Source organism: Rhinatrema bivittatum, chromosome 6, assembly GCF_901001135.1.
Source record: "Rhinatrema bivittatum chromosome 6, aRhiBiv1.1, whole genome shotgun sequence".
Taxonomy (NCBI): Eukaryota; Metazoa; Chordata; class Amphibia; order Gymnophiona; family Rhinatrematidae; genus Rhinatrema; species Rhinatrema bivittatum.
In genome coordinates, this window is record NC_042620.1 from 256572612 (window position 1) to 256586720 (window position 14109).

At 48.5% G+C, this 14109-nt stretch overlaps 1 protein-coding gene across 1 annotated transcript in view; it reads left to right on the forward strand.

Moving 5' to 3' along the window:
* URGCP (upregulator of cell proliferation) overlaps positions 1-14109 on the forward strand; it is a 44051-nt gene that overhangs the window by 25135 nt on the left and 4807 nt on the right. The gene's annotated exons all lie outside the window — the stretch shown is intronic.

A 14109-nucleotide genomic window follows, 5' to 3' on the forward strand; every position in this document is an offset into this window, starting at 1 on the left:
GCTGGCTCAGGTGCAGGCCAAGCTGAGCCACATCTATAATATGGCGGAAATCACAGCTAAGCTCCACAGGCGAATGCCGCGCTTCAGAGACGTTTGGTCACCCTACTGCACTTGGTTGGCGACTCAGTCGAATCCTGCCACCGCTTGAGAACCTGTACTTTGTGCTACATGGGAAGCATGTTTTCGCCCATTGGTATTTTGTTTTGTGTTTCTGTTCCAGACCTTAGAGCAACATTCTTTGGAGCACACTTACAAAGGGGGGGGGGGGGGGGTACAGAGGGATAACAGAGGCAAGAACACGTGGTTTAATAGCCAGTATTATTTTATTTTATTTTCTGCATTCATGTACTCAGTGTTCTGTATACCTCTATATCATGAGTTGTCAGGTTGTACTGTTTCTTCCGATATGTCAACAGTGGATTGGTTGTATCTTGACTTTATTGATATTTCTTGTTTACTATTGGCGTGGTACTCTGTTGCTGAGCCTGATATCTGATGTTCTGTGTACTTGTCTCAATAATAAAACATTTCATTTAAAAAAAAAAGAAATCTGCTTAGTAGTTAGCAATCTGTTAACGATCTTGCTAGGTAGTTAGCAATCTGTTAGGAATCTGCTATGCGGAGGGGAGGAGCAAGCAGATGGGAGTTAGCAATCTGTAGAATCGAGCTCCTCCAAGGGGAGGAGATAGCAATCTGTAGGGTTGTGCTCCCCAGAGGGGAGGAGATAGCAATTTGTTATACTTTGTGATTCTGATGAGGGAAGCCAGCAGATAAGAGTTAACAATGTGTTACGCTTCTGCACCTGAAGAAGGAGGAGTTGGTAATCCGTTATGGAACAGGCTGCGGAGTAGCAATCTGTATAGAACCACCCCGCCAGGGAGGCAGAGTTAGCTATCTGTACGAGTCCTGTTAGGAAGTTAGCAATCTGATAGGCTTGGCTCCTGTAATAATAATAAGCCAGCAACCTGTATGATTCCCACAGGGAGATAATTATCTGATGTAGAACAGCTTCCGCAGAAAGAGGAGTAACACTTAGTAGAAATAGTGAATCCCTAGGCCGATGGCAGGTGACAGCGCCCTCAAGTGGAGATCCTGAGAGGGACCACTGGCTAGGCTGGAGTATTGATACAAACACAGATAGTTCTTTTATTAGACTGGAAATAGAACCACCAGAAGTGGCAGTAGTGAGTAGATGTGCCCGGCACGGCTGAAGTCCCTCTGATACTGGAACTACAATCTTTGCGTTGCTAAGCTGTAAGGAGAGACTATAGGTAGTGAGTAGACAGGGTATGCTGGGCATAACCAGTGGTAGATGATACATTCACAATTGAAGATGTCTGCAATGTCCTCTTATGCAACAGAGAATCTTTAGTAATCGGGAACAGGAGCCACAGGCGAGTACTGGTTCTTGAAGGCATTCTGAAATAGAACTCTCAATAACTGTATATAGAACGGCTTCTGGAATAGAAGAGAGGCTAGGAGAGAATTAGGAACATAGGCCCTCATGGAGCGAGTACCGGTTCCTATCTGTTAATTTGTAAAAGTATACCATAGATATAGGTATGAAATATCTTCAGAGAAAGAAGAGAGTCTGAGGGAAAGGAGGGAGGGTTAGGTCGGCCGTCATAGTTGGTGATTCGATTATTAGGAATGTAGATAGCTGGGTGGCGGGTGGGCGTGAGGATCGCCTGGTAACATGCCTACCTGGTGCGAAGGTGGCGGACCTCACGTGTCACCTAGATAGGATTTTAGACAGTGCTGGGGAGGAGCCGGCTGTCGTGGTACACGTGGGCACCAACGACATAGGAAAATGTGGGAGGGAGGTTCTGGAAGCCAAATTTAGGCTCTTAGGTAGAAAGATTAAATCCAGAACCTCCAGGGTAGCATTCTCTGAAATGCTCCCTGTTCCACGCGCAGGTCACCAGAGGCAGGCAGAGCTCCGGAGTCTCAATGCGTGGATGAGACGATGGTGCAAGGAAGAGGGATTCAGTTTTGTTAGGAACTGGGGAACCTTTTGGGGAAGGGGGAGACTCTTCCGAAGGGATGGGCTCCACCTTAACCAGGGTGGAACCAGACTGCTGGCGCTAACCTTTAAAAAGGAGATAGAGCAGCTTTTAAACTAGAACAAAGGGGAAAGCCGACAGTCGCTCAGCAGCGCATGGTTCGGAGAGATGTATCTTTAAAGGATACTAATGATGCATTAGAATTAGGGCATCCCGACAGTGAGGTTCCAATAATTAGAAAAGTAGTCCAAGTGCCTGTAACTAAAAACTCACCTGAGCTAAAAAATTCTAACTTATCCCTATCAATTAAAAAGCAGAATAAAAATACAATCAAAAAACAAACTTTGAAATGTTTGTATGCTAATGCCAGAAGTCTAAGAAGTAAGATGGGAGAATTAGAATGTATAGCAGTAAATGATGACATAGACTTAATTGGCATCTCAGAGACATGGTGGAAAGAGGATAACCAATGGGACAGTGCTATACCGGGGTACAAATTATATCGCAATGACAGAGAGGAGCACTCGGGAGGAGGTGTGGCGCTTTATGTCCGGGATGGCATAGAGTCCAACAGGATAAACATCCTGCATGAGACTAAATACAAAATTGAGTCTTTATGGGTAGAAATCCCTTGTGTATCAGGGAAGACTACAGTGATAGGGGTATACTACCGTCCACCTGGTCAAGATGGTGAGATGGACAGTGAAATGCTAAGAGAAATTAGGGAAGCTAATCAAATTGGTAGTGCAGTAATAATGGGAGACTTCAATTACCCCAATATAGACTGGGTAAATGTATCATCGGGTCACGCTAGAGAGATAACGTTCCTGGATGGAATAAATGATAGCTTTATGGAGCAATTGGTTCAGGAACCGACGAGAGAGGGAGCAATTTTAGATCTAATTCTCAGTGGAGCACAGGACTTGGTGAGAGAGGTAACGGTGGTGGGGCCGCTTGGCAATAGTGATCATAATATGATCAAATTTGATTTAATGACTGGAAAAGGAACAGTGTGCAAATCCAAGGCTCTCGTGCTAAACTTTCAAAAGGGAAACTTTGATAAAATGAGAAAAATTGTTAGAAAAAAACTGAAAGGAGCAGCTACAAAAGTAAAAAATGTCCAAGAGGCGTGGTCATTGTTAAAAAATACCATTCTAGAAGCACAGTCCAGATGTATTCCACACATTAAGAAAGGTGGAAAGAAGGCAAAACGACTACCGGCATGGTTAAAAGGGGAGGTGAAAGAAGCTATTTTAGCCAAAAGATCTTCATTCAAAAATTGGAAGAAGGATCCAACAGAAGAAAATAGGATAAAGCATAAACATTGGCAAGTTAAATGTAAGACATTGATAAGACAGGCTAAGAGAGAATTTGAAAAGAAGTTGGCTGTAGAGGCAAAAACTCACAGTAAAAACTTTTTAAAATATATCCGAAACAGAAAGCCTGTGAGGGAGTCAGTTGGACCGTTAGATGATCGAGGGGTTAAAGGGGCACTTAGAGAAGATAAGGCCATCGCGGAAAGATTAAATGATTTCTTTGCTTCGGTGTTTACTGAAGAGGATGTTGGGGAGGTACCCGTAATGGAGAAGGTTTTCATGGGTAATGATTCAGATGGACTGAATCAAATCACGGTGAACCTAGAAGATGTGGTAGGCCTGATTGACAAACTGAAGAGTAGTAAATCACCTGGACCGGATGGTATACACCCCAGAGTTCTGAAGGAACTAAAAAATGAAATTTCAGACCTATTAGTAAAAATTTGTAACTTATCATTAAAATCATCCATTGTACCTGAAGACTGGAGGATAGCAAATGTAACCCCAATATTTAAAAAGGGCTCCAGGGGCGATCCGGGAAACTACAGACCGGTTAGCCTGACTTCAGTGCCAGGAAAAATAGTGGAAAGTGTTCTAAACATCAAAATCACAGAACATATAGAAAGACATGGTTTAATGGAACAAAGTCAGCATGGCTTTACCCAGGGCAAGTCTTGCCTCACAAATCTGCTTCACTTTTTTGAAGGAGTTAATAAACATGTGGATAAAGGTGAACCGGTAGATATAGTATACTTGGATTTTCAGAAGGCGTTTGACAAAGTTCCTCATGAGAGGCTTCTAGGAAAAGTAAAAAGTCATGGGATAGGTGGCGATGTCCTTTCGTGGATTGCAAACTGGCTAAAAGACAGGAAACAGAGAGTAGGATTAAATGGGCAATTTTCTCAGTGGAAGGGAGTGGACAGTGGAGTGCCTCAGGGATCTGTATTGGGACCCTTACTGTTCAATATATTTATAAATGATCTGGAAAGAAATACGACGAGTGAGATAATCAAATTTGCAGATGACACAAAATTGTGCAGAGTAGTTAAATCACAAGCAGATTGTGATAAATTGCAGGAAGACCTTGTGAGACTGGAAAATTGGGCATCGAAATGGCAGATGAAATTTAATGTGGATAAGTGCAAGGTGATGCATATAGGGAAAAATAACCCATGCTGTAATTACACGATGTTGGGTTCCATATTAGGTGCTACAACCCAAGAAAGAGATCTAGGTGTCATAGTGGATAACACATTGAAATCGTCGGTTCAGTGTGCTGCGGCAGTCAAAAAAGCAAACAGAATGTTGGGAATTATTAGAAAAGGAATGATGAATAAAACGGAAAATGTCGTAATGCCTCTGTATCGCTCCATGGTGAGACCGCACCTTGAATACTGTGTACAATTCTGGTCGCCGCATCTCAAAAAAGATATAATTGCGATGGAGAAGGTACAGAGAAGGGCTACCAAAATGATAAGGGGAATGGAACAACTCCCCTATGAGGAAAGACTAAAGAGGTTAGGACTTTTCAGCTTGGAGAAGAGACGACTGAGGGGGGATATGATAGAGGTGTTTAAAATCATGAGAGGTCTAGAACGGGTAGATGTGAATCGGTTATTTACTCTTTCGAATAGTAGAAGGACTAGGGGACACTCCATGAAGTTAGCATGGGGCACATTTAAAACTAATCGGAGAAAGTTCTTTTTTACTCAACGCACAATTAAACTCTGGAATTTGTTGCCAGAGAATGTGGTTCGTGCAGTTAGTATAGCTGTGTTTAAAAAAGGATTGGATAAGTTCTTGGAGGAGAAGTCCATTACCTGCTATTAAGTTCACTTAGAGAATAGCCACTGCCATTAGCAATGGTTACATGGAATAGACTTCGTTTTTGGGTACTTGCCAGGTTCTTATGGCCTGGATTGGCCACTGTTGGAAACAGGATGCTGGGCTTGATGGACCCTTGGTCTGACCCAGTATGGCATTTTCTTATGTTCTTATGTTCTTATGAGAAAGGTATTAGGAACAGAGGCCCACGTGGAGCGAGTATCAGTTCCTTTCTGTAGACTGAGATGGTGACTCACGATCTCTGTACCTGCGATAAACGTCTTAGATTGAAGGGAGTCTTGAGATAAGGAACAAGGGCCCTTGTGGAGTGAGTACCGGTTCCTGTCTGTATAGGACTCACTGTGTTCATGTCTGCGATCGCCTCCAGGAATTAGGAGTCTTCTGAGTCTTCGGGACCGAAGGCCTTCGAGGAGCGAGTACCGGATCCCGTGTTGCAATCTGAAATTAAGAAGAGAGAGCAGAGCCCCCGAGAAGCGGGTACTCCTGGTAAGTTTGGAATGGTCGAGTAGTGGAGGTTTCCCCTGGCTTAACTCGGATCGTGGTTGCAAGTAGTGTGGACTGCCGAAGCAAGTCCTGTTGGAGTTCCTTGCTTACTCGTTAGAGGTTAGCAAACAAAGACCTTTTAAATGAAATACGGTTGACGTCACTACGGGGGGATGCCCCCGAGGTTCGCGCCCTTGCTGGTACAAGTCTGGAGCACACACGCGCCCTTAGATCATCAGGAACATGGCGGATCCGCGGCGTCAGGCCAGCCCGGAGACACCCGGACCAAGAGGTGGAGAGAAGCTGCGGCTGCATCTGTCCTTCTGAGCCGAAGGGAGTCGCCACAAGGTAAAGAGAAGGTGGAGCGAGAGTGAGAATAGGCATGAACGCAACAAGACAGCAACTAGTAACTCCTAAGAGAGAACTTTGTTGCAAGGCAAAGCTTAGGGCCAGCTGCAGGGTTTAAATAACCCTGCAGCATCTGACGTCATCATAGGGCTGGGTTCAGTCTTCCCGCACTGGCCCCTTTAAATGACGGGCCTCCCGTGCGCGCGCGTCTAGGGGGCGAGGCCAGCGTCCTAGGATCGGCGTGTCCCTCGCCGAAGGGACGCCACGGCAGGAGCCCGTTCGGGCCTACCCGGCCGGGGGAGCTTCCCAGCAGCCCGGGCCGGCCCAGAGGTAGGTGGAGGAACCGGGGCACAGCCCGGGTCCATAACATTTATATTCAGACAACAACCAACAAGGACTGACTTTCATAGTCTGGGTAAACAAATAATTATGGGTGTAGCTTGTTTGTTACGGCAGTTACTACCCCGAATTAATTAAGCCTGATACTTCACTTGGAATACATATCCAGCGCAACTCACTGCTTCAATGGTAGGGAGGAATAAAGAAAAGAGGAATTATATTCAGACAACAACCAACAAGGACTGAATGGCACAGGCGGGGTAAACAAATAAGCGTGGGAGTAGCTTGCTTATTGCAGCAGTTATTACCCCTAACCAATTAAGCTAGATACTTCACTTAGATGAAGCTCCAGCTGTTACAAGTCCGGAGGTGGACCCCTGTTCCGAGGTAAGTTAGAGTTACCAAAGAGAGTAAACCCTCTCTGGTCCCTACCGTCGGAGGGCAAGGCTTGAAGGTTCAGCAGTCGAATGAAGGCTTTGCCCTGGAAGCTTGTGGTTCCCCCAGGAGAAGCCTGTAGGAACCCAGCCACTGGGACTTAAGAACTCCTTGTAGACTGAAGATTGGTCTGGATGCAGGCACCTCCTGCAGGTTGTGGATTCCAGAAGGCTGGCGCCTCCAGCAGGTTGAGTCAGTCTAGGAGTAGAAGCCGGAGTGGTCAGGAGCCATTCCGAGGGTCGAAGCCAGGAGAAGGGTCCACAGCCAGTCCAGAAGCAAGCCAAGCGAAGAACGACAGCCGGTCCAAGGGTCAGAAGCCAAGAATCAATCCAACGAGGGAGACGAACAGAAACAGGAACAAAGGCCAGGAACGAAGGTCAGGAACCAGGAACACCAGTATGGAGACTACACAACCAGAAGCCTCAATACCAAGGCAAGGTCTGAGGAGCAGACCTTGCCTTAAATACCCAAGGCGAGCCCCTTTATCCTGTCGTGGCCCCTTTAAATCTCTCTTCAGCCGCGTGCGCGGCTCTTTAGTAGACAGAAGGGGGAGGGGTCGTCCCAGCCGTGCAGAGCCCAGTGGCCGGCCTCAGCAGCGGCGATGGCCACGGGAAGAGCGCCAAAGAGGCCTGCCTGTTCCAGCAGGGGCCTCTGTGCTAACCCAACGCCGCGGGTAAGTACTTGTTCCCAGCCGCGGACCGCCACAGCTGGCAGCCATGACAGTCGGCCCCGGTCGCAGCCCACCGCAGCCGACGGCTATAACACCAGCACTGCTCTCTACATCAATGGCGGGCCAAGAGTAACAGATAAGTATGAGAAAAAAAAAGTGTGAAAGCTTGCTGGGCAGACTGGATGGGCCGTTTGGTCTTCTTCTGCCGTCATTTCTATGTTTCTATGATACCCAAGAGTTGCACAAGATCTTTGAGGATAAAATTTCCTCCTGCTCTGGAATCCACCTGAGCGAGGACTGGGAAGGACCGGAAGTCCCAAATTAGAATGACTGGAACTGAGAGTTGGGGGGCCAGAGATGTTGCACCCTACTGAACTTGGGCTCTGGAGTTTTCCCGGATGGATGGGACAATTCTACAGATGGTGGCCTGGGGCCCCGCAATAGACCCAGGCCGGTTTGTCTTCGCCGGAGGCGCTCTTCCGCTGTCAATCGCCCTCGACCCAGCTGCATGGGTTCCTCCGATTTGACCACTCTAGTGTCACTAGATGTAGAGTTAGTAATGGATGGTGAGCGGGAGCGGACCTGCAAGGGCCTTTTGGGCATCCGACTCTCCCAGTGTCGCTCTTAAAAATGGTGATCTATTCGGCCCGTCAAATCTATAAGGTCCTCCAAGGAGGAAGGGAGTTCCCAAGCAGCCAACTCATCTTTTAGCTGCAAGGAGAGACCATCAAGATAAATAGCTCGCAGGCAATCATCTTGTCAAGCAAACTCAGTAGCCAAAGTCCGAAACTCTATGGTATAATCGAAGAGACTTCGTTGTCCTTGACGAAGGTGGAGTAGGTTCATGTTTGCCACAGCATGCCGCCCTGGATTGTCGAAAGTTTGTTTGAAGACAGCCACAAATTGAACCAGTTCCCTCAGTAGGGAGTCTGAGCGTTCCTACAGGGGAGAAGCCAAGACCAGGGCCTTCCCTTCAAGGCGAAACAGGATAAACGTGACTTTAGTTAAATCATCCTGAAAGACGGAGGGTTGCAGAGCGAATTGCATATAGCACTGGTTTATAAACCCTCTACAGAGCTTGGAATCACCGTTGAAATGTGGGGGCGCTGGAAGCGCCAACAAGGCCCGTGTCGATGGTGGAGATGACCATGGAAGAGACGGAACCGGGTAGTTTAGGAAGGCATCGACCCGGGTGTGAAGACGGTCCATGGACGAGGCCAGTGCCTCAAGGATCTGCTGCTGTTCCTGCACCTTGGAAGCCAGGCTTGGAATGGCCTGGAGGGCATGCGGCTCCATTGAATCCATGGCCTTTGCAATCTATTGCACTGGAGGTGGATTCTTGGGCTGAGGTGGGGTTGATGCAATCCGTAGGCAAGGGCCCATGGGTCCCCACCGTCAGCAGGTGGAGTGGACTGAAGCTAGAGGCCACTGGAGCTTCACCTATACCAGCCCTCGTTCCCCTCGGGTTGAGCCTTTGGGTACCGTGGCCGGCAGGCGGGCCTCAAGATAGGACAATGAAGGTAGATAGTTCAGCCCAGAGACAGCAGCCAGCAGGTGGCGTGTCTATCCAAGATGGGTTGCGGAACTGGAACCCAAGCACCAAGGAACAAGGACTGACTGAAGGTGCTTGAGCAAAGAAAGGCCGAAGCCTTGAGAGTCCACGTCCAGAGGATAGTGACAGAGGCGTCACTGTCGAGCTCGGATGGAAGCTGGCAGCCAATGGAAGATGTGGCAACTTAGAACTCTGAACTAGAAAGAGTCTATAGCAAGGTTGCTCTTAGCAATTATCAGGGCACAGAGAAGGCAAGTGTGGTCAGACGTAGCAATGGTCAAGGCACGGAGAAGGCAGGCGTGGTCAGACGTAGCAATGGTGAAGGCAGGCGATGTCAGGCGTAGCAGAGGTCAGGCTCTGAGAAGGCAGGGGAAGTCAGGTGTAGCAGAGGTCAAACCAAGTAGAAGATCCAGAAGACGAACAAGACGAACACGGGAGACAGGAACCAGGAAACACAGGAACAACGAGAAGACAGTAACTAGCTCTCTGAAACCGGAAACAGGGAACCAAGGAGACCTGTTGCAAAGGCAACGTTTAGGCAGGGCCGGTGCAAGGGGATTTGGCGCCCTAGGCGAGCCTTCTTCCTTGCGCCCCCCCCCTGTCTCGGTCCCGACTCCTACCTCATTCTCAATCACGCCCGCTGACTGGGGTTTTCTGGGTCGCGAGCAGATTGGGCACTGCTTGCGGCCCGCCAAATCTCCACTCCTCTTTGCCACCACTTGCGGCCCCATATGGCTCGCACCCAGTGGCGCACCAAGGGTCTCTGGCGCCCAGGAGCCAATGCATTTGTGTGCCACAGAAAATCAGTGGCATCTCTAGACAGAAGAATTTGTTTTGGGTGGGGGGGAGCCAAAATGACATTTCTTCATCACACCCACCTCTATAGCATGGATCCTGCTTTAAAATTGGTTATAAAAAAAAGTGTTGTTAAAAAAAGTCCAAAGGGTCCTCTGCATTATTTTAAAAAGCTGGCCAGTTTCACACTTCTAGTAAAACTACTATAAAATTATTTGATAGCCTCATTCAACTAATTCTATATGGATTATGAGAGTGAAGTCTGGAATATATAGGAAGGGACAGAATGTCAATACAAATCCTGCACCTCCAGTTCTGTATCTCTGTGCATCCACTGAAATTCCCCCAAACAATGGAGCTTGGATGTTTCCCTTACAGCTCATCATACTAAAAGATATTTTCAAATTCTGGTGTCACCTCACAGTAACAGCAGCACAAACACCTTCCACTGCCAGACACATTGTGAACTAACACAAAGCACCGCAAAAAGACACCCAAAATCTATACTGCAATCCCATCATAACATAACAGTAATAACACCAAGACTCAAACAACATTAACCCTACCTTTGAAAAAACAAGGGTAAATATTACACTGGGTCCTAGAATACCAATACACCACCTACTGAGGAAACAAAACAAACCCAATTGCTATAGATCTCTATACAGACACTATATGCAAGCAGAATCTCTCATCATGGTCACACACCCTCACCAAATACAGAATACAAAATAAAGGAGCACAAATTAGAAAAAACTGAAATGGAAACCCCAAGAAGCCAGACTCTGTGTATTAGGAATGGAAAAACAGAACAACCATTCCTCATAAAACAAATAAAATCAAGAAACAAAGCATCAGTTATAATAGTAAAACCATACTAATAAAATATTTTAAAACTACTGATAAATAGAATTTCTATTAATTAAAATCATATACATTTTTTACAATTTCCCAAACACCAATAAAATATTTCAAAACAGTACATATATCAAATAACACACAATAATTAAAATTAATAAGGATTTTAAAAAGCCCCTGCTGTCCATACATGGGAGCTCTTGATTTCCAGTCACCCTGATATTGTCGAGGATTAGGAGGTTATCCTCTCTCTCTCACACATACTCACATATCCATTCTCTCTCACACATACACTGTCACATACATACACATTCATGCTCTTATACCCAACCATAACCTCTCGCTCTCACAGACACTGACACACTCAGGCTCTAAGGCACTCTCTCCCCCTCCACACACACCCCCACACAAACTCTTACTCCCCTGGATTTTCTCATACACACTCATGCTCTCACTCTCACTGGCTCCCTCACATACACACAAACACACACTCCCAGGCAAGCTCCCACTCGTTCTCACACAGACACAGACACACACAGACAAGCTCCTAGTCATTCTCACACTGAACCCCAGGCAGGCTCCCATTCATTTTCACACCACTCCCTCCCCATCCCCCAGGCATGCACACATTCATTCTCACACACACAGACCCCCAGGCAGGCACCAATTTATTCTCACACACACCCATACACCACAAACAGGCAGGAACCTATTCTCACACATACAAACCCCAGGAAGACACCCATACATTCTCATTCACAGACACACCCTCAGGCAGGCACCCATGCATTCACACACATACACCCCCAGGCAGACTCCCATTCATACACATGCACACACTAAAGGCAGAGACCCCCTCTCTTTCTTTTGCCAGCAACCTCAGAGCCTCTCTCATTCTTCTGCTGCCACTGTCACTGCCGCTGTATGGCTATTGCGGAGGTGCTGGTTGCTGCTATTGGCACTGAAGCCCATTCTGCTGCCTCCTCTGTGCAGGCCCCATGGGCTTCCAGTTCCTCTATGTTGATCTCGTACATTGTGAGATCCGCATAGAGAAAGTGCTACTCTTGCACATTCCCAAAGATTACATGTTCCAATCAGTAAAAAGTAATTTATTTCTTTTTACATTTGCTGTCTGATCTTAGTTTTCTAATCGGTTGGTCACAGGCTTTTTTTTTTCCACCTTCCCTTTCTTATTTTTTTGCCAATTCCTTTTATAACATATTTATTTTCTCTCCATCTGTCTGCTTCCCTCAAACACATGGTCAGGTTCTCATTCTCACATGCTTTCTCTCTCTCACATACACAGGCACTCATTCTCACATGCTGTCCCTCATACAATCATTTATACACAGTCTCTCTCTTGCACATGCTGTCTAACTCTCACTCCCACATGCTGTCTTGCTCAAGCACAGGTTCTCACTGTCACATGCTCTCTCTCATACAATCATTCCTACACACAGGCTCTCACTGTCACATGCTGACTCACACACAGGCTCTCTCTCACTCCCACATGCTGTCCTGCTCAAGCACAGGCTCTCACTGTCACATGCTCTCTCTCATACAATCATTCCTACACACAGGCTCTCACTGTCACATGCTGACTCACACACACAGGCTCTCTCTCACTCCCACATGCTGTCCTGCTCAAGCACAGGCTCTCACTGTCACATGCTCTCTCTCATACAATCATTCCTACACACGGGCTCTCACTGTCACATGCTGACTCACACACACAGGCTCTCTCTCACTCCTACATGCTGTCTTGCTCAAGCACAGGCTCTCACTACCACATGCTGTCTCTCACACACACAAAGGCTCTCCCATGCTGTCTCTGCAAACATTCAGGTCTTCACTCCCACACACACACACAGTCTCTCAACTCATCTCATACACGCACACATACACACTGTACAAACCCTCAGTCTCTCTCTCACCTCTGGGCCTCCTCTTCACGGGCCACTGCAGGATGGGCTCTGCAGCGGCCCCGGTCTTCTCGAGCCGCGCTGATCCTCTTCTGAACGTGGCAGATGCTCCTCCTCCTTCCGGCACGCGGCTGATGCTCCTCCTCTTTCCTGCCCGCGCTGCTCCGGCAACATTTTTCTTCCGGGGCCGCGCGGGCAGGAAGGAGGAGAAGTTCCTGCATTGGCTGATGCTCCTCCTCCTTCCTGCCCGCGCGGCTCCGGCAACATTTTTCTTCCGGGGTCGCGCGGGCAGGAAGGAGGAGAAGTTCCTGCATTGGCTGATGCTCCTCCTCCTTGCTTCTCCTCCTCCTGCCCGCGCGGCTCCGGCAACATTTTTCTTCTGGGGCCGCGCGGGCACCAGCATGTTTAGACGCGACTGTACCACGGCCCTGCGATCTTCTTGCTGTGTGTATCTGCCATTGGGATGACGTCCACCGGCGGCCATTGGCCGTCAGCGGCTCGGCGCCCCCTAATGCTCAGCGCCCTAGGCGATCGCCTAGTTCGCCTAGTGCTTCCGCCGGCCCTGCGTTTAGGAGCACTGCCCGAGCTTATATGCACAGTGAGTGGTGATGTCAGCATCCGGGTCCATGGCCAGGTTCCCGTCGCAGGCCCTTTAAAAGCATCAGAGTTGCACGCGCGCACACCTAGGAGGGGGCGTGGCGCCGTCAGCGCCGTCTCTCCGTGGAGCAAGTGGAGAGGCCTGCTTGAAGAAGGAATCCTGGCTTAGAGGTCCTGGGCAGCACGACAGGACCAGGGACACTGGCGGGGGCCCGATGGCAGTCGGCCGCTGGCTCCGACGCCAGCAACGGTGAGCTGAGCACTGAGGTCTGTCTTGGAAGGTGAGAGGGCCGCACCGCAGGTCTCCCATGGGTGGCAAGCGTCACACATGTTCCTCGCAGATTGAGCCCTTGAGTGCCGGGTCCGGCTGGTCTTAGGTGGGCCTCTGCATGGAAGATCCCAGGAAGACGGCCAGACAGGGCGGAGGCAACCTGGAGCAGGGGGCCTGAGGCAGGAGCCGAAGACAAGCTCAGATCCGGTCCAGTCCGGAGGTCAGAGGCAGGCAGCAGAATATGTGATCAGGTCTGGTCCAGAGGTCAAAGGCAGGTGGCAGAATACGTGGTCAGGAAGCAGTCCAGGTCATGAGCCAATGTCTGTCCGAGGGAAGGAGGACAATGGAGCAAGAAATGGAACGCAGGGACAGGAACTGGGGATCCAGGTCAGGAGCAGGAACAGGAACGCAAGATGAACTTGCTGAGACAATGCTGTGTTGCATGGGGGGGGGGGGTTAAATACCTGGTTGTATGACATCATCGGGGAGCACCAAGACTGAGGATTCCAGCCATGGGATTCTCATAAGTCAGCGCACGCCTAGAGGTGGAAGAGGAATGGCAGCATTCCCCTGCTGCAAGGAGTAGCAGTGTCTGGCCGGGGTTGGGGTGAATGAAGCCGCTCACATAACAGGTACAAGTCCCAATCCCATTCGTGCTTTTGTTTTGCAAGCTGC